Raw genomic sequence first — 23,529 nt, forward strand, 5'->3', positions numbered from 1 at the left:
ACATGATTTATAAGGGAAGTATAAACTTACTGAACAGCCACTGAAGACCACAAAAGCCAGAAAAGTCATTTCTGGATGAATATTTGGACAAGACAGTAATATGGGAAGGACTGATGTTCTCTATCAAATGGGAATTACTAATGAGAATACAATGAGAAATAAGACAAATGGAACTTTTCACTGTGTTTGATTTCTTTATGGTATAACCTGCAATGAGGGGACAATATTTTTGTGTATACCAATATAGTTTAAGAAATGTTTGATAATAACAGCAACCACAATGAGGATGATATAGTTTCAAGAGCTCAAGTTAGATGTTCATGGACAAGATAAACTAAAATTAGAACCCATGTTGGCAGGCATTGTGGTGAAGTATTCTGTGACACAAAAGCTTTTATTAAATAGGGCTCTGAGGATTTGTTTGAAAAATATTTTATGTAGGCAACACAAAAACACATAGTTCATTCTGCATGCAGACATATGGCTTTTTGCCTTGTACCTGGATACAGACCTGCCACTCAACATCCATGAACACGAAATTCAGTTAAAAACTAAAAACAAAGAAATTGGGATGGTGGTATAACATTATGCCTGAGAGAATAAACTATTGAGACAAGATGAACAAAACCAACTGAGATGAGACAAGCAAATTTAACACAAGTCAAGGAAGCTGTCTATAGTGTTAAAATAAAACTGCTACCAAACAGAACCAAACTTGCTATTCACGGGAATTCATGGGCATAGCAAACAAAGAATTTTTTTCTCAGAATCTATGCTGATAACTCCTGTGAGATTACTCCAAACATGGGGAATTTTTTCAGAATTGCCTCTGTTTCCAAAGGAAATTTTTAAGGCATTTCATGAAACAAGTAGAACTTTATCAGAAATAAGCCTTTAAATTACTAAAAATAAAAGGTGAGCCTACTTAGGAAAAGAAAACTCATGAAGCACAAATGCTGAGGTATCTGTGATTTAGGGAGACATATAAGAAATATTTTCATTAAAGCCCAATATCTTCTGTTCTTGAGAAGAAACTGATCCACTCTGCTGAGCTCCAGCTTCTTTTGCACAACATATCTCCGAAACTCATCCATCCTGTTGTCTGTGTTACAGTCCATTTTGCTTTGTTTGCTTGCTGTGCGTGCTTAGTTGCTCAGTCCTGTCCAACCTTTGTGACCCCATAGGTGGTAACCTGCCAGGCTCCTCTGTCCATGGGAGTTGCCAAGCAAACATACTGGTGCGGTCTACCATTTCCTTCTCTAGGGGATCTTCCCAGCTCAGCGAATGGAACCCAAGTCTCCTGCATTGTGGGTGGATTCTTTACTGACTGAGCCACCAGGGAAGCCTGAAAACCTGTACTTAGTTATAAACCCTTATTCATGAATTTTCATCTGAAATCTCCATTTAGGAAAAAAAATCATATTCATTCTCATTCCAACATGAACTATGTGAACTTTGAAAATTATCTTTAAAAAAAATCACTGTTCCTTTTAGTTTAGTGTTTTTGCATTTTCCAGCAGATTTGGAGAATATCATCACCAGGTCAATAACAATTTAACCTATAACTTTAAATAAAGTTTTTCTTTTCATGCTGTTTTATAAATGACTTCTTTATTTTACCACAATTAAAGTATCTTTTTATCAAATTTTATATAAATACACTAGATATAATAAATATATTTTTGGCTAAAAATGACAACAATGCAAAGTATACGATAAAGATTATATCATTGTCTCATTTTCATTTTGATAAAATGTCTTTTTAGGTGATATCATTTTATATTATGCTTTTTTGTGCTGCTTAATATTATAATTAATAATTCATATTTTTGTCTTTTCCCTCTCACTCTGACAACTTTTATTTTTAATCGGTGGGCATGTGCCAAATTGGTTTGTTATTTATTTATAATGTAAAATGACAAGGGAATTGAATATGTGAAATAAGATGGAAAGATTTTCTCTCATATGACAAAAATTTCTTAGTAATGGGGATGTTTCTTGCTTACCCTGTGGACTCAAGGATTTTGGACAGGTTAGATCAGATGGCACCAGTGCCTCACATGACAATGTAAGATAAATATACTGAATGGAATTGTTCATTAATGTCTTAAAATTCATTTTAGTTTTGTGAAGACAGCTGGGTACAAGCATAGGAAGAGGACAAAAAAATACCAAAATTTGTGAAAGACTCCCTATTTTGATAGATGCTAAAGTGCAAATTAAGTAAAAATTCTGACCAAACAGATCTATTTGTATTCTTTCCTAAATGCTAAAACATGCAAATTTAATAGGAACAAACAGAAAATTTCAAAGATATGGAATTTCCATTGACACAAATAAAAAGCTCTGTCTGCAGGGCTTTATGGAGCATTAAATAACCCCTTCAGTTCTGCCCATAATCAGAAACTACACAATGTGAAGGCTAGGGCAATGAATGGTTGTGACAGAAAATTCAGTGTGGTCTCAAGGACATCAGCAACCAAATCACCAAGGCTGATGTCAATGAAGAATCACAGGCTTGCCCAAGAATTACAGTGGAATCAGAATCTGTAGGGATGTGGCTCTCGAATCTGCACTTGAAGCCAACTCCTGAGGTAGATTTAAGTTTGACAATAGTCTTAGGGCAAACCCCTGTATGTCACCAGAGCTCCTCATTGTTAGACATGCTCTTTCAATTCATCATTTGTGTGGAACATTAGAGACTCACAAGATATAACACATTTGATCAAGCAATATGCTTCCTCAAAGATTCCAGTGTCTCAGATTTCTTGTATTAATTTCAAAACCACAGTCTACCCTGTAACTGCCCTACTTAAGCCAACTCCTTATTTCCGGCTCTGCTTTTGTTGTCAACCTGTGCAGACTTCCAGTCTTTGACATCATTCAACTAGTCTCCAACATCTGGAACAGAGGATCTCCTCCCCAATAGCTGGTCCCAATCCCCACGTAAAACTTGATGATTAACAGACTATATTTGTGTGTAACATTGAATATTTCAAAATAATTTTATGACACTAACTATTTTGATCATTATTAAAATATAGGAGGTCGATTTTGAGGTAGATGAGAAAACCAATGCACCAGGAGGTTAAATCCTTTAACTAAGACTGACTCATTAAGTGGCAAAGTATGAATGAGAGCATAGGTATTCAAACATTATACCACATTGCCTTTCAACCTTTTTCCTGAGCAAACCTTTCCCAGACTTTAAGCAATATGCCCATTTTATGGGGTCTGTATCTTTGAGATATTTTCATCTATACTAGAATGTACCTGATATGTATCTTTCAAAAATGGATGACAGAAAACCCAGTTTTACTGTATGGTATAGGATTATGCATTCTGGGCGGTCCAGTTTAAAATGGCAATAATAACGATGCTGTGCCATTCATGTGAGGTACTATTTCTGACGTGGTAATAGATACATTTTAAAAAGTTTATCATTTTGAATTTTCATAATTCATTTTAAGGTTTGGTACCATTGTAGACGGTACTAAAGGAAATCAGTCCTGAATATTCACCGGAAAGATTGATGATGAAGCTGAAACTCCAGTACTTCATCCACCTGATGTGAGGAGCTGACTCATTGGGAAAGGCCCTGATGCTGGGAAATATTGAAGGCAGGAGGAGAAGGGGATGACAGAGGATAAGATGGTTGGATGGCATCACTGACTCGATGGACATGAGTTTGAGTAAGCTCTGGGAGTTGGTGATGGACAGGGAAGCCTGGAGTGCTGCAGTCCATGGGGTCGCAAAGAGTTGGACACGACTGAGCAACTGAACTGACTGACTGACTGACTGACTACTATAGATATGAGAAAGAAAACACAACTGCTGTCATGTTGAATATGTATCAAAAAATTGCTAATAGCCATGACTACTACTTGGTTGCTGCTGTTGCTAAGTCACTTCAGTTGCGTCTGACTCTGTGCGACCCCATAGACGGCAGCCCACCAGGCTCCCCCGTCCCTGGGATTCTCCAGGCAAGAACACTGGAGTGGGTTGCCATTTCCTTCTCCAATGCATGAAAGTAAAATGTGAAAGTGAAGTTGCTCAGTTGTGTCCAACTGTTAGAGACCCCATGGACTATAGCCCACCAGGCTACTCCATCCATGGGATTTTCCAGGCAAGAGTACTGGAGCTGAGTGCCACTGCCTTCTCCGACTACTTGGTTAGCTATACTATTTGAATATAACCACGGGAAGTGAAGTTTAGAAACTCATTCATAATAACTGCCATATAATGAAAGGAACTAGGAGGTACTACCATAGGTATAACATTAACAAACTGGTGAATTTTCAATAGGGTTCTATCAGATCAGATTATTTGAAAAATTTGCCTCCCCCCTTAAAAATCTTCATATTTAAGTTTTTAGAGAAGAGTGCCAGTAGACCTGCTTATTAAACACTTTACTTAAAAAGCATTAGAAAACCTTTCAGAAATAGGAGGTGGATTTGATTTCAGTATTTTTGATCCCCAGAGGTTAGGGCAGGGGTGCAGCCAAAGGAAGAGAAGAGTAGGTGATAGGTATGTAAACGTGGAGGAAGGTGCCTCCTTGTATGAATTTAAGCACCCTGAGTATAATGAAGAAAAATTTCATTATTCTGTGTTTATATATCTTTGTGTGAAACAAGTACTGTTCTCTAAAACTGAAGTTTACATAGGCTCTATTGTAACACCCTGTGAGAATTTCTTTAAACATCAAAATTTATTTTTCCCAATAAAAACTTCCATGGTTTAGCATTCTTAAAATCTAAATGAATGCTTCCATTGATTTGTCCAGGAGAGGGATCTAAGTACAGTTTCGAGAGCAACCTTTTTAGTGATGATTGGTAGCAATGTTTCCCTTCTATCAGATGGCAAACTATAGAAACACAAAGCAATCGATGTATACCTAGATAAAAATAATATTGTAGAGTCCAACTGGTATCTGAGAGTTGAGGACAGGCTGAGATGAACTCCTTGGCTTCCTTCTGTCCAAAAATTTTCTGTTTCCCTATTTCCTATGGTTACCACCATGGAACATGTTAAAATCTCAGTAGGGACTCTGTTTCAACTTTTCCTTTCAAAACACAGTGAAAAAGCTTAATGGAAAAAAAATGTCCTTCCTATCTCCATGCCAGGCACAGTGTAAGATCCACAAACTTAAAAGCCAGGCAAATAGTCTTTTATTTGCCCTAAAGCTAAGCAAGTGACCTAGTGCTACAAAAATTCCCAAATAGGCATGTGACCTGACTAATGTGTGCTGTGAGATGAGTCAAGGAAAATGGAACCATCTGTACTTTTATTGGACAGTCAAATAATTCCTCTCTGTCTATCCAAAAACATAATTTGTATACTTGAAGAGAGATACAAGGATCTAATTTTTAAAACTGGTGATACAAAATACAACCTAGTAAACATAGGTAGAGATAAGCAAAAATTGCTTAAGAGAACTATGATTGCTCTCAGAAATTCTTACTACTCATCTGTGTACTAAAGATTCTTTAAGACTTACGGGAGGAAATCCAGGAAAAGAAAGGTAATTATCAAGATGGCACAGGGACTTCCCTGGTGGCTGAGTCGGTAAAAAATCCACCTGCAGTGCAGGAGACAGGCGACTCAGGTTCCATGCCAGGGTTGGGAAGATCCCCTCGAGAAGGAAATGGCAACCCACTCCAGTATTCTTGTCTGGAATATCCCAAGACAGAGGAGCCTGGAGGGCTACAGCCTATGGGGTCGCAACAGTCGGACATTGCTTAGCAACTAAATCACCACAACAAACAAGATGGCACAATCTTCAAGCAGTGGGATCTGTGTACCCTTCTTTCTCTGCGATGAAAGCTACCAATGAATGAACTCTGAGAGTGAGTGATGGCAGAAAAATAGCAATCAACTATAGGGCCATATTAGTTTTGTAGGTTTATAAAGGTTTGCCATTGTTTTTTTTTAATTTATATTCAACCATGCACCACACTTCCATTATCCTATATGGAAATTTCAGTAAATTTTTTCTACCAAGTTCTCATCAAGTTCATCTCAATTTGTTCATCAAGTTCTCAATCTTGATGGAAAACAAGGACAGAGTAGTAATAGTTGGTAAAATATAGTAATAAATAGTTGGTAAAATATGTCTTTCAAAGACAGTGCCTAACAAAATATGCATGTTTAGGAAGTGAAAAGGCAAGATGGAACTGAGCAGGATACTGTGGATAAGGTGAGAACCAAGTATCCACAGAGAATCCCAAGATACCTGCCTTTTCTTTCATAAAGTGCCTCCTCACTTTATCAATAAGGAAGCCAAAGTGAAATATAATAAAAGCGGTAAACATATAATATACTTGTACCACAAGCCTAGAACTATGTCAAATATTTAAATGCATCATCTCATTTAACTCTCACAAATATCCAACAAGGCAACTATTATAATTTGGATTATACTGGTGAGAAAGCTAAAGCTGACAGAGAATAATTAACTTATTTAAGTTGCACAGTAACTAAATAGAAGAGCCAATATATAAACTAAGATCTGTCTGATTCCAAAATCCAGGCTCTTAACCACGAGGCCAATAGTTCTTAACCCAGACTGCACACTAGAATCAACTGGGAAGCTTTTAAAATCTACAGATACTCAGACCCTACCCCCAGAACAACTAACCAGAATTTCTTGTGCATGGGACACAAATATGTGGTTCATTTCCAAGCTCTCCTGGGTGATTATAATATGCAGCCTGGATTGCAAACCACTGCACCATGCTCAGTCTCTTTACAGTTGCTTTTCCCCAGCCCCACTACATACTCCTTCCTATGTTCCTTCATCAAGGATATTGGAAAAGTAATATATACGTTAAAGTTTTTAAAAAGCATTGTTATAGTAGAATATGGTCACAAGTCCAATCAAAGAGATACCCGTTCATATCTATTTACAGGCTATGATGAGTGAACACAAAGACCCTAATTTATCACTCTCATCTCCAAAAGGGAAGTATAAAGCTGGCCGTAAAAGCCCTTCATACCAAAGCTAATAAATAAAATTTGGAAAGTCCTCCTCCTTTACTTTCACAAATCTAATGAGTAGCTACTAGACCCAAGGGCAAAAACCGATGGCCGAATATTCCCTTACAATGCTATTTCATACAGGATTCAATGCACCCAAAAGCCATTCCAAACAAAGAAGTAGTAGAAGTAAAGAGGAAATGTATGTTGTAACAAGTGAGATTTCAAGTCAGAAGTCTTAGGTTTCTGTCTGTACTCTGCCACTTTACTGCCATGAGGCTACAATCAGTTTCCTTTTCTGTACTGAAGCTACATCTCCCTTAGTGAAGCGATTTTAAAAGTGTGGTCCCCACCAGCATCACTTGGGAACTTGTTAGAAATGCAGATTATCAGTCCCTACCGCTAGACTCAGAATCAGAAACCCTGAGAGTAGGGCCTAGCAGTTTGCATTTTTAACAAGCGGTCCGCGTGATTCAGATAATTTCCAGGTGGTTCTGATGTGTCTACTTCATCTGTGTGTGTGTGTGTGTGTGTGTGTGTGTGTGTGTGCGCGTGTGCACGCTAAGTTGCTTTAGTCATGTCCAACTCTTTGCGATTCTATGGACTGTAGCCCTCTAGGCTCCTCTATCCATGGGATTCTCCAGGCAAGAATACTGCAGTGGCCATGCCCTCCTCCAGGGAATCTTTCCACTCAATGATCAGCCTGCATCTCTTACATCTCCTGTATTGGCAGGTGGGTTCTTTACCATTAGCACCACCTGGCAAGCCCGTCTACTTCATACGGTTATTCTCTAAGGACAAAAGGATATTGTGTTAGTTTTTATTGCTATCTGCTTAAGTCAGAAATCTCAAATTCTCTAGCAGAAACAGAGAAATAATATTACAGTGTACATTAGTTAGATTAATAACCTCATTTCTGAATTTCACTTTGAATGTGTAGATGAGGCACAAGTCAACCAGAGGTTATGCAATTAGCTTAGAGTCAAAGAGAAAGCAAGGAGTAAAGCTGAGAAGGAAACCCCAGAATGAACTTGATTTTAATTCAATCAAACTGTTAAAGTACCAACCACGCACTTTCATCTATAATCACAATGAACCTTTTTATAAACAAGTCTCTATCTCTCAGCTTAAAAAAGTATAACGGTAGCTTTTTGGATTTTAAAATGGATTGACTTCTATAATTCTGGGCTAAAGGCAGCTCAAGAAGCAATAAGAAATCATAAGCTTTCTACAGTGAGAAGGTGCAAGTGCCCAGACTTCTGTATGTGTGAACTGCAGACAAGTACTCCCCTTGGTCATGTCACATTTCTGATCATTGCAATGGTGGAAACCATGAGAAATGAGTGTCTAGTGGTTGAGTTTTCACGCAAACATATATATATATATATATATATATATATATATATATATATATATAACATATATATATGTATATACATGCACATTTCTACAATATTATTGTTTGGATGCCATAAAACACAAAAGGGATTTCAGAAGATGTTTTGGAATGCTTTTTTCCCCTCTATCCCTCTGTCAGCAGCATTCTATCTTTTCACTGTAATTTATCTGATATAGCTACTAAGATGCTTGATAGCTTTACATGCAAGGGTGCAGAAAAACAAAGAGCAAGGGAATGGGTTGTTAATGAAATTCTCTGATTGTAAAAAGCACTTTGAAATGATCAGGTGGTAAATAATAATAAGAGGAAATAGCATAAAGTGCTTAGATGCTATAGCAATAGTCACTATATAAATGCAGAAGAGATCAGACATGAATAGAATTTGCATTTTATGCAGCTTCTGTGTGTGTATATAGAATGAACAGTTGCTAATTTTTCAACAGTGCTGGTAAAATATTGTTCAAAATCTTTTCCTACTATCTTATCACTTTAAAAGGCATCATATAGAAGGACCCATCTGTCCTAGTGAAATAGTGAATGTGTTTAAAGAGGCTAGAGGAAGAGCCTCTTTCACAAGGAAAAGAAAAAAAAAACCCAAATAAAAGGAGCAAATGAAGAAGAGTAAATAGTAACACTATCATAACAGCTATGGAGACATACACAAAGACGATCTCTGAGAAACATCAGGGACGAATAACTCTGTTAATGTGTGGCCTCTGTGGAACTACAATAAAGATATATGGTCATACACCAAAAATACAGACATGAGCTCTTTCTCTTTCCTGGGCTATTTTTATGATGGTAGTTGTTTTTAAATGAAAACAGGGAGAGGGGAGTGAGAAGTATGGTTTTTTTTTTATTGTTATTATTGTTACTGTTTACCTTAGCTATATTGCTAACAGAAATTCCATACAAGGTACTTCCAACAGTTTCACGACCTCAGTGCATATCATGAATTTGCCTTCAATTTTCTTGTTATTTTTTCCCTTAGTACTTGTTCATAACCCAATGCCCATTCATTAAGGTATACCAAACCTTAGTGGAGAAGGCAATGGCACCCCACTCTAGTACTTTTGCCTGGAAAATCCCATGGACAGAGAAGCCTGGTAGGCTGCACTCCATGGGGTCGCTAGGAGTTGGACAGGACTGAGTGACTTCTCTTTCACTTTTCACTTTCATGCACTGGAGAAGGAAATGGCAACCCACTCCAATGTTCTTGCCAGAGAGTCCCAGGGACAGGGGTGCCTGGTGGGCTGCTGTCTCTGGGGCCTCAGAGAGTCGGACACGACTGAAGTGACTAGCAGTAGCAGCAAACCTTAGTCCATGGTTACTCTTGAGCTAGAGAAAATGCTAAAAGTTGGAGAGTCTCTTAGTTACAGAGGGAAAGTCTGATTAGAATTCTGAGATAGCAGAGCTCTTAATAAAAAGATCACTAGCCAAACAACAGAGCACTGAAGATTGAATCAGCCTAAACATACAATTCTTTCCCTTCCTTTGTCCTCTTCCTTTGCAGACCTTTCTGTCTCTAGGATCTTTTCTGTCTCTGATCATTAAAAAAAATCCAGATATTTCAAATATCACAAATTTCCAACTTGGAAGAAAACACAAACTTTTTCAGAGAAACTAACTCGGTGTATTCAAAAAATTTGCACTTATTTCTGGAATAAGAAAATGGAGACAGAATTACCAACATAAGAAAGGAATAAGAATAATATTAATAGTAATAATGATATTAATACTAATACTTGGGATTCTAGAAGATGTTTTATCACAAAGATTCACAAGTATTAATGGAGACTCCAGAGCAAAGCGTGAATTAAGCCAAAGTCAGACTCTCCGGAAAGCTGTGAACGGTCTCAGAACAGACTTTAGTAATAAATGAACACTGGCCCTGGGCATAAAAGCATCTCCCTGTCCCTTGTTCTAAAAGTTAACTATTAAACCATATGTTGTTCATGTTTATTTGTTTTACTCAATTCTAGAAACAAGGACACGTCGATCAGATTGCACTGGGCAACTGAACATTTAGTGAAGGCTTTGTGAAGACTGTGTTCTTCCCACTGGTCCTACCCAAAGGGCTTTATTATCAGACTATCAAGTCTGTGTTGCTATGAAGGATGGAAACTATCTTCTTTGGAAGAACAAGTTCTTCTTCTCCCTGTTTTCTGGTTCTGGTACATTCAACATTTTAAGTGCTTGATCTCTTCCTCGTCCTCACTCTTCCCAAACCATTTCCTCTCTTCTAATCTATTCTTTTAATTATTTACAGACTTGCTTGCCTGGACACTTCATTTTTGTAGAAGTTGGCTGATTTTTTTTTCAGCACCTTTTAGTGGAATGCAATCATAGGTGAATAGAGAGGGAAGTGGTCTTTAATGTTATTTTTAGGTTTCATGTGTGACAGAGATTTTTTCCCTTTATTGATTTTTCCTGTATACTGTCCACTCTACAGCTTGAAATGGCTACCATGGTGTTTGCGAAATTGGTTGTTCTTCACTGTTGAAACCACTTTTTAAATCAGTTTTTGCAAGTCACATTTTACTCTGTTTTAAGGAAAGTTTTGTTTGGTTTCCCTTTCTTTGTGGAGTCATGCTGGCAGAGAAACACAGTTTATAACATTGCTTTTAAATGTGGTATGATTGAGATTATAACCATATTGATTCTGTATTTAAAATTTATTAGATTGAGCCATGTGCAGCTAAAAGGAAAAAGAAGTCATAAGTCTTTAATATTCTTCACAAATATGAGCACCAAGGGATGCAAATGTTAAAATTCATCAAGCACAACACGACATCCCACTGTTGGAAAGAAACTTTCTCATGTCCAAAATTCATCTGGGGTAGGGCAAGGAGTTGGGACATTTATGTGTGGAATTTTCCTCCATATTTTTGATAACAAATATCTGGGAATATATCTTAATATGTATGTAATATTATATTTCTGAAAATGATACATTATAAGTTAGAAACAACATTTTGAATATAACTAAGAATAGGAAATTTTCCTATGCTAACCTTCTGGAACCGTTCATTTTCACTTATATTTCCTGGATTCTATGCTATACAGAGAAGGATAAAAGCTGAACTATGGGATAAAGAAAAAGGGTAAAAATAGCCTATGGTATTCAGATTTGCAAAAAATGGCAATATTTATTCGTTTAAAAAACAGGATTTGGGGCTGAGTTTTACAGTAATTTTTGATAAGTAAATAAAGCCTACTGAATCTTCAAAGAGTGTAAGAATGAAACATCTATTTTAAATTTAGAGTATTAAATAATAGTGAAGACATATATCAAAATTGGCAATAGCCAGAATTCAAGAGAAGGAAATTGAACATTCATTGTGAGTGGAGGAAGGGTGAGCTTGCAGGCTAAGAAGAGCACTCATGATGTGTAAACCAAAACTTAGCATCATACAATAAGGTTTTTATATTTTTCTTCTCTGGGGAATATTTGAAGAAAGACAGTTCCAGGGCTCTTGTTACTGTTTTTCTTTTCTTTTCTTTTTTTAAGCTAAAATTTCACTCTAAATGCTAGTGAAATTTCCAGAGTTCCTCTTGGAGGTTTTGACCCAAATGAAGTTAAGTGGTTGTGGCAAAGAGATAGATTAAGCCTATCTACACTAACATTCAGTCCTTGCTCAAAGCAAGGTCTTAGGATTTGGATTGCAAACTGGCAAATTCAATGGTCCAACTGCACAAGGGCAAATACTAAGTATTAATCTGGAGAGTAAAGATTCTCAATCTTGGCAGGAGGGTAGTTCTACCACTGCTTTACTGTATGTCCAAACTCCAGCTAAATTATATATCCCCATTTGAAGTGAACCCAAGGAAAAGGCAATGTCCTCCTAAATGCTATCTTTTTCATATGTATTTTCCAAACTGTAAACCATGAAGTGCTATATAAAAGCAAAATAGTATTAGTGCCTCATAAGATAAACATATAGATTGATGATGAATGTATTAAAACTGCACTGCATGTTTACTTTATAAAGGTACTAATACTAGTGCTACTAATAACAATTCTTCAGAAATTTGGTGGGAGAAAATATCTACAGAATACATTTGCTGAGAAAAATCATCAGATTTCAATTTTGGAGGAAATAACTTGGAGAAGTCACCAGAGACTTTTGAGGGGAAACCTGAAATCCCTGGTCTATGAACCACCCATTTTAAGCTCCAGTTTATTCAGAACTAATAATAACCTGTCTCTTGAAACCAAAGGGAGTAGTAAAGAAAGTTACCTACATTTACGTGCTTCAGCCTTCTGGAGATCTAGTGAATCCACAACCTGAGGCTCATATTTCTATGAAAAGGATAACAGTGAAATCTCATCATTACTTTGTTTGCTTTGAGGAAATTGGCCATGCCCCCAATTAAATTATACTACAAACTTCTTTCCCATTACCAAAATATAAATACATAACCAGGCACAAGAATGTGGTAAAGGAGGAAAGGTGAGTTTTAGCATCTTAGAACCTTGGGTGTGTATCTCATTTACACCCCTTAACAAGTTATTTAACCTCTCTAGGTCAAAGTTTTCTAATCTATTAAATGAAGATAATGGTAGCTATCTCACAGGATTGTTTTAAGAATTATATGTAAAATTCTTGGTGCAGAGAGGTCACTCAATAAATGGTAGCCAAAGCACTGTCTGTAGTAAAATGCAGATAAAATATATTTCACCCAGACTGTTGCTCTGTGAGGTAGGTTTGGTGTCCAAGCTACAGAATCCATTAAGCCAAAATAACTTGGTCATTTTGACAATGCATTTTAGGGATATTTTAAAATGACATTTTCCCAAAGTCAAGCTAGCTTATGGCTATATCAAATTGCTGTATTTAAAAGGGAGCTTTATTGAGTTCATAAAATAGTGTATCCAGTTTTGTTCCCCAAATCTAGGATGATAAAGATCTTCCATCAAAGAGGATAAGAGTGACATTTAGAAAAACAAGTATTTAAAAAGAAAAAACTATAGTAGGAAATGAATGTAGGTTATCAGGATGACAGGAAGTCAAAGCAACACAGAGAAGAAATGTGTCCAGCAGATGAAGAAAAATGGAAAGACACTACTTCAGAGAGATGGAGTAAAGAACAATCCCAAGCCCTAGAAGCCTGTAGGTTAAAAAGCGATTGAAACTCTGACTCTAAGGTGAGAGGTAAAGAAAGATTCAAGAATACCTATCAGTAGGAAGAAGAGCAGTGAGAGCAAGATTCCTAGGAACCAGATGCATTTAGGAATAAAATCCTTAAAAGTGATCTGCTCCAAGGTGGTGCTAGCTTCAGAAAATACAAATATTGATGGGTTAAATCAGGACTGGAGAAAATATACAGCCAAATATGGGCAGCTCTGAGGGAAAAAAAAATAGGCAGCTTGGGACTCAACTGTCATCACAATCCATTTGTGTTTCACATCCCACTGTTTGTGACATTAACAGAATTTTGAATTTAGCAATGAACTATTTTTGTATTGTGAATATCTGCAGCCATTTTCCATATGTAGCTACCACTGAAACTAGAAATAATAGCTCTATGATCTTTAAAATGCTTCCAATTAATACTATCCAGATTAGGGGTCACCTAAGAGTCTCTCAAGCTAATTCACTTTTTCTGTCATTTGAAATGGAGTATTTTCCCTGCTCTTTATTTGCATTAAGTTCAATATTATTTGACTATGTTAGTAACAGATCTTTTGGTGGCTTTTGCTTTTATTGTCATTCTTCAAAAGATAGAGTTGGTTTTAGATTTTTTAATTTTATCTTCATTTAACTAAAATAAATAAGGCAGACCTTTTCATAATAGCACTTAAATAGGTAAAATTTACATGCAGCACTTTGATGGTATGTCAAATATTAAGCAAGGCAATTTCAGGTATTAGTATTTATTATACTGGAATGTATATACCAATTCATGTGAATCATATTTATATTTATATATATATTCTAAAAATAACAGACTTATATTCATTGTACACAAGGTTTTTCTGTCTTATTGTTGTTATTGCCATCGTCAATAAATATCATTTATCTATCATGCTCGAAGAACTCTTCTAGGCACTACACAAACTTACCATGCAATGAGGCCATTATTGCCCCATTTTCTGTTTAAGGACTTAGCCACAAGAAATAACGTATCCGTGATTATATAATTTGCAAACAGAGGAGGAATAACCAAATACATGGCTGTGCAACTACAAAGTCCACATTCTTTTCACTGTACATTTCTGCCTTTCATACTGAGGTAAGCCTACTATTTTATAAAGTTAATGTGATATGTTGTCAAGATTCCACACAAATGAATTTTTCTAATATATTGTTTTTCTACTGTGCAGTCTTTCTCTTAAAATCATTTACACTTCTACAGAACATCTACACTGATGTTCATGTGCTTTTTCTTGCAAATTGTAAATCAATTCAAAATATGTATTTAAGCACCTAACATGTGGCACTGCTAGGCTAGATATTTTTGTTCACTATCATGTTAAAATACAGATCTTGGCAATGTAGAAGTCTCTTCTTCCTGAAGATGCCTCATTAGGTCAAGTTACGTTTCTAATCTTTTTCAGTCACTGATGGTATAAAAAATACAGTACTGTGTGAAAAACATTAGGGCTTTGGATTTAAAGTTCCTTTAATTAAACAAACCTAGTTAGCCACAAATTGTTGAAACAAAATCTGTAACAGGAAGGGCATTTAAGGCAGATTTAAACATCATTTCTATCTAGAAACAGAAAATTAGTCTGCATAATGTCATTTATCTACTGAATTATAATTTTCAGCTATACATTCAGATTCTTAATGTGTGTCGCAAAGATGATATCTCTGTCCCACCCTCAGTAAGAAGTGTGTTTTGAGTTGTTTTGTCAGTAGTGACAGTGCCGATGCACTGGACAAAATATGTTTTCAGCAAGTTTCCTTGGCAATGAAAATAACTGTAGTAGTAACAGTAGTCAGCATCGTAATAATGACAGCACTTACTGAATACTACACTAGGTGCCAAGAACTGTGATTAGCACTTTATATGCATTATCTTATACATTTCTCAAAATATCTTGTGAGGCATACACTGTTAATAATCCAAGTTGACAGAGAAGGACCCCAAACACAGAGAGGCCAAATAACTCGCCCAAGGCCACACAGGCCGAGAAGAAGCAGAGTCAATGAACCTGACTTTCACACCTCTACCAGGTGAGAGTGGCAGCAGGTGCTGTGTTTGTTCTGGAGAACACTCATATGCTCTTCTAGCTACACTAACTCCAGTTGGGACCCAGCTGGTTTGTAATACCAAATCTGAAGACAGCCAACAGGAGTTAAAGTTTGAGTTGCTTCTATTCATACTGCCTGCTAATTAAAATGTTCCCTTCTGAGAAGACCGTGGCTGGCTGGCATAACCCTGGAACATAATACACGTTGAAAAAGTTTCTTCTGAACGGTAACAATGGTTTCTCTCAAGTGCTGAGTTAACCAATGATTTCCAATACTCCCTTTTTTTAGAAAAAAATATAGGTTGTCTTATTGTCTAGAATATTTTCATCATGGATACATATTAGGTGACACACTTGGATCATACCTTTGTGGTCAGGTGAAAAATTAGTTTACTTTAAAAAATATTTTTGTTTTGTTTTACTGTTGTGTTGTTAGTCTAAGTTAAACTTTGAATCCCTCTGGGAAACCTTTCCTGTTGCCTATGCTCTGATCTCTTCTAGGATAGCACTGCATCCTTCAGAGAACCTTATGAAGGCACATACTATTATTAATCATTTGTCATCTTTACTTTGTTCACTTGAAGATTGAGCCTAACTCTTAGACCCCTGGATGTCTGGAGTGCCTAGCATTTAGATCTTAAACAACAAAAACAAAACCCAGGAAACATACACACAAGTAAGCAAAAAGATGGAAAAGAAGGGTCTTGCATTTGACCATGCACACATATTGATCCCTATAGTGTGCTTGTTTTTCCCCTTACATTTTGTACAGGTCCCTACGAAAAAAAGCTTCCCACAATAAGCAGAGTCTTGGATTGACTAGTCTATTCCCCAAAGAAGTCTATAAATGCATCAAGAAATAGATTTTTATACACACATGCACACACACAGATATATATATATACACACACATTATGAAATAACATGAATATACTTGTAAGTCATGGAGTGTGCAGCAGGCAATGTCTTTAAAATGAATCCTATTATACTTACATTACTTTACATTTTACATTTAGTAATTTTATTCCCCTTCTAACCCTAATACATTATATACCCTAATGTAGATTTCAGGAAAGTAGAAACTTTATTCATCACACTCTCCCTAAAGTTCCTAAACGAAAGCATGACACTAAATACATAGCAAATATATGTTGAAGAGAAGGGAAGGAAAATAAAAAAGACATGGAAGGTCTCATAATATTTCCCATATTGTTCTGGAAATAATAAAGGGGGAGAGTGTCTCCAGTACTTTTCCAGGAAAACATGAATCATCAATGAAACTGCAAGTTTTATCCTGTTCCTCAGACCAGCTACCAGATTCCTTTATGCATAAAATGTCTCTTCTAGCCTGTTGATACCAATTCCTGGTACTAATGAGACTTTGGAGCAGGGTACTAGGCAGGATCACTCAAGTTCCTCCATATTTTGCCCTACCTGTCAACAAGGGAGGCTGGGCTCCAGCATTTCCTATAGGTCAGCTGAGGCCTTAGATGAGGCAGTAGAAAAGGACATGCAAGTCTTCATAACGTCAGGTGCATTTACTTATACATCCCTCTCCTCTTTTCAAAAGGAATCCCAGTATCAAATCACTGATTGACGAGAAAGATGGAATTAGTAGGTCCCCATGATACCTCCCATTTCAGTATTGGGGGATGCAGTCTATTGCTGAGGGGAAGAAGGAGGAACCAGCAATGGTTTCTTGCATTTTGCAGCTTCCAAGTTGTAGCAGGGTTTATTATATAACATTTCTATCAAGTATAAATTCATACTGATATAATACAATGGAAATCTTTAGTTTTTTTAAAAAATATAAATTTATCTATTTTAATTGGAGGTTAATTACTTTACAATATTGTACTGGTTTTGCCATACATCAACATGAATCCGCCACAGAAATCTTCAGTTTTACTCAAGAGAATGTTATGTGCAATTCATACTTATCCTAGTACAGAGAAGATAATATCTTGGTAGTAATAAATTATCCTAGAATATGCATTTTTTCAGACAATGGATGGAGTTGTTCTTTTTCATCTTTGTATCTCTACTACCCAGATGCAACACATGACTTAGCACATAGTAGTTTTCAGTAAATGGTAGCTAAAAATTTTGAGAACATCTTCCTGTAATGGTGAGATATGACTTGAAGGGTTTAAACAAATTCAGAATGTTTTTCTAAGCTTGATCTTCCCAGTCTCACGAACAGGCCATCCATCATCACTTAATATGCCTTAGAGTTTTGGTCTGTTATATATAATTAGCTCTCATCAACTGTAGAGTGGAAATTCTACCATTTTATACTCATATACTAGAAATTTTAAAGTCACAATCTTGTAAGAGTGGTTTTCAAACTTTAGTGTATGTAACTAACCTGGGTAACTTCCTAAATTGCAGATCCTCAGACTCTTATCTCAGAGCTTCTAATTTAGAAATTTAGGGATCTTCATTTTGACAAACACACTAGGTAATTCTGATACACGTGGTCCTTGGACTACTTACTGTGGATTGTGCTACAAAGGAAATGTGGAAAAAAAAAAAAAAAAACCTTTATGCTTCACTTTTCCAATGTGACTTAACCATCAAAACTGCCATGAAAAGACAAGTTAGTTTGCTAAGACTTTTGAAAATGAACCAAGGAAGGACGCAAAGGCAAGAAACATTCAATTCAAGCCAGAAAAGGTTCTTTTTGAAACTTCACAAAGACTGACAGCGTGCTTCAAGTAAAAGTAGGAAAAAAATGGCAGGCGTATAGCAACATTTCAATAACAATTTAGGGAAGCAGTGTTGATTCAAGAGCTTTATTTGATAAAATGTGTTTTAATGGCTATTATAAATGTGGATGCCTTCTAAATTTTTGATTTATTGTTAAACTATACATGTATACATATATTTATATGAGATAATTATTAAAATTTCTCCTGAAATCCCTATTTTCCATAAAATCTTGGTCTTGCCAACATAACTGCACTAATTGAAGCTTCCCCTTCCTCCTGCCAAGAAACTTCTCGCCTGGGATTGAAAAGAGATTACTATAGTCTATTCCTCTACACGTGCCTCACAAAAGTGTAACTGCTGATTCTGCCCTGATCTCTAGGTCTCTGTGAAGAAGTGAAGTGAAGTTGCTCAGTCGTGTCCGACTCTTTGCAACCCCGTGGACTATAGTCCACCAGGCTCCTCCATCCATGGGATTCTCCAGGCAAGAATACTGGAATGGGTTGCCATTTCCTTCTCCAAGGGATCTTCCCCACCCAGGGATTGAACCCAGGTCTCCCACATTGCAGGCACACACTTTAACCTCTGAGCCAACCAAGGGCTCTGTAGCCTATAATTATTTTCAGTGGAAGCTCCATTAGGACTGAGTTCTAAATATTCAGTGTCTGTCATTTTTCAAGAACCTTAGCAATGAATGATGGAGATTTTTAAATTATTCTTATGAATGTTATAAATTGCACAACTTGTCATGGTTTTCTCTTTGACTTGACTGCATGCAAGTTTAAAGGAAAATGTATAGCACTTCATCGACTGTAGTTTGTGCACCAACTTCACTCTTGACTATATCTTTGCCCTTGTTTATTGTTTCTTTTCTTTCTTTTGCCTCTCTTATCTACTTTTACTTCATGTATTTCACTGTATTACTTGCATCTTTTCCTTTCTCAGTCATTTTAATTCCCATTTTGGAACTAAATGGTAGAAATAAATGAGAAAAACAAAACAAAGAGTATGCGTGTCTCTGTGTATTTACATATATGTGTGTGTGTGAAAGTTGCTCAGTTGTGTCCAACTCTTTGTGACCCTATGGACTGCAGCCTTCCAGGCTCCTCTGTCCATGGAATTCTCCAGACCAGAATACTGGAGTGAGTAGCCATTATCTTCTCCATGGGATCTTCCCAATCCAGGAATCAAACTGGGGTCTCCTGCATTGCAGGCAGATTCTTTACCAACTGAGCTACCAGGGAAGCCCATATATATATATGTATGTATGTGTGTATATATGTATGTATACGTATGTATGTATGTATGTATGTATGCATGTATATGTATGCATATATATGTGTGTGTGTGTGTGTGTATATATATATATATATATATATATATATATATATAAAACTCACCTAAAATATAAAATAAAAACTAGCCTTTTGAAATAATGGAAATATTTTATAGTCTTCGGGCTAATAAATTCATTTGATTATTTGTAGGACTGCAATATAGAGAGACATAAAATTAAAATTACTACTATGAGAATATCCATGTGAATTTGAACATAGGTATTTTTGGCACCAGATCGTTAATTCTGACATCCTTCAGTTTTGAAAGTTAACTATAGCTGTGTTAAAATCTGTGTGTTCAGTCTTTTAGACTGACTGTATTAAAAAAAAAAACCAAAACAACAAATTCCTAGGTTTAATCAGACTAACAAGGTGTGTAATTTATATTTTTTCTTTTAAAAATTATAAATGGATGCACATAAATGTATATGTATAATTATTTACTTATATGAATCTTCCATACATATATATGTATATATCTTAAAGTCTTCAATGAACCTCTTTATTCCTTTGCCTCCACTGTTACCTTCTTAAATAATTTTCATTAAGCAACAAACAGTGGTAAGTCATCTCAACAATGAAAGGCTCTATTCAAAATGGGTTTAGTCTATTTTCTGTATTTCCTCTGATAATGATCAAGCTAGTCTCAGACTGATTCTAGTAACAACCCAGGTAAGTTAGAAGAACTCTATTTGGGCACTGGGCATCTTAACAATGACACTCATCTTAATTTGTCCTTATCTAACCACTTTGGGCTGAAATATTTTTGTGTTGAGACCCAAATATGATTTTTGTTATATTAATTTCTGGATCTCATATTCTTTCAGATATCAAAAGAATATAGCACCATGCAGGAATAATGCCAAGTTGCCGTCGTTTTTTTCAATCCCCTCCCATCATGGTTACCAATAGTTGATTGATACTTGGAATACATCACAGTTGGATTACAGATATGCTCTTTAGTCTGACCTCTACTTGTTTCTTGCAACTCATTTGTAGACAGTCCAGAAGCTAGCAGCTGGATTTCATTTTTATTCTAGCAGTCACCATTTTACAATGTTCCCTCAGTTCACTGTGGGTTTCACTATTGATAAGTCAATCCAAAACTCTAAGAGGCCTTTAAATGGAGTGAGTTAAATCAGAGGGAAAATATTACGATTAACTTGCCATAGGTTCATGTCACTCAACTACATTTCGCCATTGACTCCCCATACCTCAAAATGGTGTAATGATACAATTCTCTCACAGAAGAACTAATGAAATACTTAGCAAAAGTAAGTGGTTACAAAGCACTTTGTAAAACAAAAGTGCTGTATTTTTTTAAAAAATCTTGTACAGAACTCTGGTTCAGTTTCTGAGCCTTTCCAAGTCCTCATAATTCTGTGGTATTCATAATAAAGCAGGCAGATGGTTTAGTCTCTGAACATATGCTTTAAATGCCCCCTTTGCTATTTGAAAATAATGGACCAAACTGTGCCCTCAGATAGTCACAAGAAACTTTAAGGGGGCTGCCTCTTGAAATTTGAGGACAGTATGTTATCCAGTGGGAATTAAACCTTTAAAAAATATACTTTCTAAATGTTCTTCTGAGCTCTATTCTACATATTAAGAGAAGTCATTTTTTAATAAAATAGATATAGTAAGGAAAAATTGTAGCCAGCACAATATTGCATGGTTCAGGAATAGATTAGAAGGTAAAATGAGTTAAATATTTACATTTTAAAATTCTGATTATCTAAAAACTTATGATAGTTATGTGATTTAATTTTTGAGTGATTGCCAGACTTTCCATTTTTATTATTATTACTATTATTCTTACTATCTTGTAGATGTTTTATTGTTAAAGCACTTTGCAGTTACTAATTAGTTAATTTAGTTTAAATTATGTTTATGCCTTTGTTTTAAATCCATGTTATTCATAGTTATTACAATCCTCAAATGCTATTTCGCCAGCCAGTTACTCTCATTTCAAAAACAGTTTGTTGTCGATGAAAGCACATATTTCAGGTTTTCACAGAATATGAAATTCAGTGGATATATGTGTTTTGATAATGTTGTTCACTTAACCCAGCTGTATTAGCAATACACCTCTGTTTCTTAATGTCAGCATTTTATACATAAAATGAGCCTTCATTTCCACATTTATGTTTTTATGTATTTAAATGTCGTTTTGAAAAAGTCTCTAACCTAGTCTCACTTATCTTAAAATGTCCACGAAACTCAGTAGTCTGATTAACACTTCAGATAAAAAGACCACACAGTTGACAATAAGGACATTCTGGTTCTTACAGAAGCCCGAAGTTTAAGTAACTATTCCGGAACTGTAATGTCCCTTTAGAAATTCTGAACAAGGACTAGCTTGGTGCTAATATAAAACAGAGTTTACTCTGAAAAGTAAAAGCAATAGTTGTACCCAAACATGTTTGGGATGCTCTTAAGACAGATCATAATTAATAATATTGAGAATAACTGAAGAGTCTTAAATCAAGTGATAGTTTTATACAAATATCCACAAATATCTGAGCAAAGTTTATAACTATTATTGGGGCAAAGCATTAACATACTCTTCTGCTGATAAAGGCACAAAGTAACTCTGAGAAACCTCCCTCCTTTTCATTTCTCTAACTTTCACAATAAATGCAACACTGAGGCTAAACTCTCAGTCAAGGCAGAAATACACCGAGCAGTATTTCAATAAACAACAAATTGATTTTTAAAAACCCACCAGATTAAACATTTCCCCCATTTTCCCCTTGCTTCCCCTTGTTGTTTCACTTTCCATGCACACATAATCGCACTTACCTGCACAAGTCTGAAACATCAGTCTAGGTAATTTTTTTGAAATGTACTCTGTACCGATGCATTTTTCTGTGTTTCTTTCTAACCCTCGGGAATGTTAAGAATTTAGGAAGAGAGCCACAGCTTAAGAGAGCAATTATTTGCCAGTAAATACTCAATTTGCTTGTCCTGTGATTTTTCTTCTAACTTGCATATTCAATAATCCGTCCCTGACTGCGTCACAAGCACAAAAAGTCTTTTCTCCAGAGGAGAACACTTTCGCCAATCAACCTTCAGCCATGCCAGGGCACAGCTCGTCAGGGTGATTTGTTAGCTTTAATTAATAATTCCTCACACTGGCCATTTTAACAAATAACGCAGTGAGCCTGGGACGCTAGATGGCTATGATTCAGGCCGATAAAACTACAGTGGAAAGAGGTGGGGAGGGTGTGTGTGGGGGGAAATTCAGACGCCGTTTATAAACACCTCTAATCATACTCTTTCGGTTTACAATATAGAGGACATCTCTGCTGAATTACCACGTTATGTCCACCAATTTGTATTCAGATGGGAGCCATATGTTCCTCCACTTTATCTGCTAAGGCCCTCTCAGTGCCAACACAGTCATCGGGCAGACAACATTTACAAAAGAGGTCTCTAGCCTCCAGATTGCAAAAGTTTACTGCAGGGTGAAGTTGAGAAATCAGACATATACAGCACTTCTCAGTGAGCTTGTGTAACAGTCTAGAAACACAGAGGTAAGAATTATTGAATGTCAGATTTGCTGTCACCCCGGCTGCCTGAAACTGGGCATTTCATTTAGTCTTTTTTTTTTTCAGAATCTCATACCTCAAAACAGTTAACAATAATGGCTGACTTATTCATGCATTCCACAAACATTTATTGAGTCCTAACAATATGCCAAGCACTGTATTAAATGCTGAGAACTTTTTTGAAAGTAAGATTTTTATTTTTCTAGTTAACTGAAACAATCCATGGATTTATTATGTAACATACAGATAATATGCTTGACCAAAGCCACCAAACAGGCAATGCGTGAATGAAACTAAGGATTCAAAATACTGTATGGTCCAGTCAAACAATCAATACTTGACAGCACACTTGTGTCC

At 36.1% G+C, this 23,529-nt stretch overlaps 1 protein-coding gene across 48 annotated transcripts in view; it reads right to left on the reverse strand.

The window, feature by feature from the left end:
- Positions 1 to 23,529, reverse strand: part of ZBTB20 (zinc finger and BTB domain containing 20) — an 838,712-nt gene that overhangs the window by 425,134 nt on the left and 390,049 nt on the right. For 4 of the 48 annotated variants that reach the window (XM_069553675.1, XM_069553963.1, XM_069553750.1 and 1 more), the window contains exon 1: positions 22,424 to 22,805. The exons of 35 other annotated variants lie outside the window; for them this stretch is intronic. The gene's annotated coding sequence lies outside the window, so the exon portion shown is untranslated. Of the gene's footprint in view, positions 1 to 12,619; positions 12,678 to 22,423; positions 23,017 to 23,529 lie in introns of those variants that run through there. 9 more of the 48 variants (XM_069553929.1, XM_069553729.1, XM_069553957.1 and 6 more) reach the window with 4 other exon arrangements.

Source organism: Ovis canadensis, chromosome 1 (assembly GCF_042477335.2).
Source record: "Ovis canadensis isolate MfBH-ARS-UI-01 breed Bighorn chromosome 1, ARS-UI_OviCan_v2, whole genome shotgun sequence".
Taxonomy (NCBI): domain Eukaryota; kingdom Metazoa; phylum Chordata; class Mammalia; order Artiodactyla; family Bovidae; genus Ovis; species Ovis canadensis.